At 54.3% G+C, this 2,500-nt stretch overlaps 1 pseudogene; it reads left to right on the top strand.

Annotated features, from left to right (window-relative positions):
• LOC143261608 (large subunit ribosomal RNA) overlaps nucleotides 1–2,500 on the top strand; it is a 7,672-nt pseudogene that overhangs the window by 1,728 nt on the left and 3,444 nt on the right.

The raw sequence follows: 2,500 nt of genomic DNA on the forward strand, positions 1-2,500 counted from the left end.
AAGCGTCGCGCCTATACTCCACCGTCAGTGGTATGTGTGAAGCGGGGCAATTTATTGTCCTCTATGAAGCTCTGACGAGTAGGAGGGTCGCGACGGTGTGCGCAGAAGGGTCTGGGCGTGAGCCTGCCTGGAGCCGCCGTCGGCGCAGATCTTGGTGGTAGTAGCAAATACTCCAGCGAGGCCCTGGAGGACTGACGTGGAGAAGGGTTTCGTGTGAACAGCCGTTGCACACGAGTCAGTCGATCCTAAGCCCTAAGAGAAATCCTATGTAGATGAGGTGTCCTAAGACGTTAAACACTTGTAAAAAAAAACGCAGCTATTTTATTATTTTTTTTATTATTATATAAATCGCAGCATATTTTGTTATTATATACATGCACAAAAAACACCCATTGGGCGAAAGGGAATCCGGTTTCTATTCCGGAACCCGGCAGCGGAACCGCATACCATTCGGGCCCTCGTAAGAGTGTTCGTCGGGGTAACCCAAAATGACCTGGAGACGCCGTCGGGAGATCCGGGGAGAGTTTTCTTTTCTGTATAAGCGTTCGAGTTCCCTGGAAACCTCTAGCAGGGAGATAGGGTTTGGAACGCGAAGAGCACCGCAGTTGCGGCGGTGTCCGGATCATCCCCTCGGACCTTGAAAATCCAGGAGAGGGCCACGTGGAGGTGTCGCGCCGGTTCGTACCCATATCCGCAGCAGGTCTCCAAGGTAAAGAGCCTCTAGTCGATAGATTAATGTAGGTAAGGGAAGTCGGCAAATTGGATCCGTAACTTCGGGATAAGGATTGGCTCTGAGGAGCGGGGCGTGTCGGGCTTGGTCGGGAAGCGGGTCTGGCTGACGTGCCGGGCCTGGGCGAGGTGAACGGCTCTCGTGGCTGGGATCCGAGCTCGGTCCCGTGCCTTGGCCTCCCGCGGGACGGTGATGCGTAATATAGACCTCTTGTTAGGTCCATTAGCCTCTCCCGTCCTAGTCGCACAGGTACCTCCTCGTGGTTCCCGACGGTAACGTGATGTATTGTTTGGACCTGTCCATTCAGTGCATTGCGGCTAAATCCTGTGCGACAAGACGTGCTGCCTAGCAGTAATGAGCCGCTGTAAGGGTGCAGCCCACCCAAATGGCCTGCCTTCGCGCTAATGTGGCGGCGGCTCTAGTCACTTTGAGGGAGGCATGTTATGGGTCATGGGGTTGCCACCCCCATGGCTCTATTGTCGTAGGCCCGAAGAATCAAAAGAAAGATTATGGGTCAAGTGACCCATTGTCGGCGGGCCCTCGGGCCACTCGGATCGCCGACCCTACGACAGCGGCCACAGTGGATCGGAATGTTTGTCCGACGACCTCGAGAAATAAACCCAACCAGTCCAGTAACGACGCACAACATCCTGCGTCGCGGGGGGCACTACATCCATGTCCCCATTGTTCGCGATCCTTTCCCACTTCCATCGGGTTAGGGGTCCATGTGAGGAGAGCTCATCCAGACGAGGCCAACCAACGAGTGCAGGTGGCCGTAAAGAAGGTTAGGTGGACTCAGGAGGAGACTGAGATGGTGGCGGCGGCTGAGGCGCTTGCGAGTGTGCAGGGCAACGTCAAATTTATGAACGAACATCTGCTGACGGTCTTCGACAATAAATTCAGTCTTGATCGACTGAAGGGCCTCAGAAAGAAATTGACGTATAAAGCTCTTGTTACACAGAAGATCGGTGTATGCCGCGAGCGTGGAACTGCCGTTGAGTCTCAACCTTCAACCTCCAGTGTCACTCAACATCACGACACAAGTCATCGACAGGCGGATTCGCCTGCTCCTGTTCAGGAGCACTCTGCGTCGGCACAGCAACATCAGTGCCAATATATTGACGCTATCCGTAAGCTGATTGATCCGGCCGAAAGGGTGAAATCCCATGAAGCGGAGGAACTCGTAAGTCTTGCGAGAACGGTTCTTAATCGAGAACCAATAACACCGAGTGCTTGTTGTCGATGGCTTCAACGAGTCTTTCCGACGCCTTCTGCGAAAGTAAAGGAGCGGAGAACACCACTGCTCCGGCCACCTAAAGCTGCACCTGCCGGGCCCGTGCCGAGGTGGAGACTGAGGAGAAGGGAGTATGCGGCCATGCAGGAACTCTGGAAGAAGGACATGTCTCGCGCTGCCAAGCTTGTACTGGATGGCCCGGTGCAGGCTCAAACACCAACCGTTGGCGAGATGGTGGAGTACTGGACACCTATGCTCACCAGTCCTTCTGTCCCCATTGAACACCTTCATCCAGTTCAGGAAAGGGAGGACCTGCATTGGATCGCTGAGCCGGTTCGTGGCCATGAGATCCAGGCCAATGAGATCCCGCTCTCCTCGGCATCGGGTCTCGATAACATCTCGAGCAGGCAATGGAGGAGTGTGCCAGTAGTTCTAAGAACCTTATTTTATAATGTCATCCTTGCGGTAGGGGCATTTCCATCTGAGCTCCTCATCAGCAGGACGGTATTTATCCCTAAGAAGGACGGAAGCTCAAC

This window comes from Megalopta genalis, unplaced genomic scaffold, assembly GCF_051020955.1.
Source record: "Megalopta genalis isolate 19385.01 unplaced genomic scaffold, iyMegGena1_principal scaffold0057, whole genome shotgun sequence".
Lineage (NCBI taxonomy): Eukaryota > Metazoa > Arthropoda > Insecta > Hymenoptera > Halictidae > Megalopta > Megalopta genalis.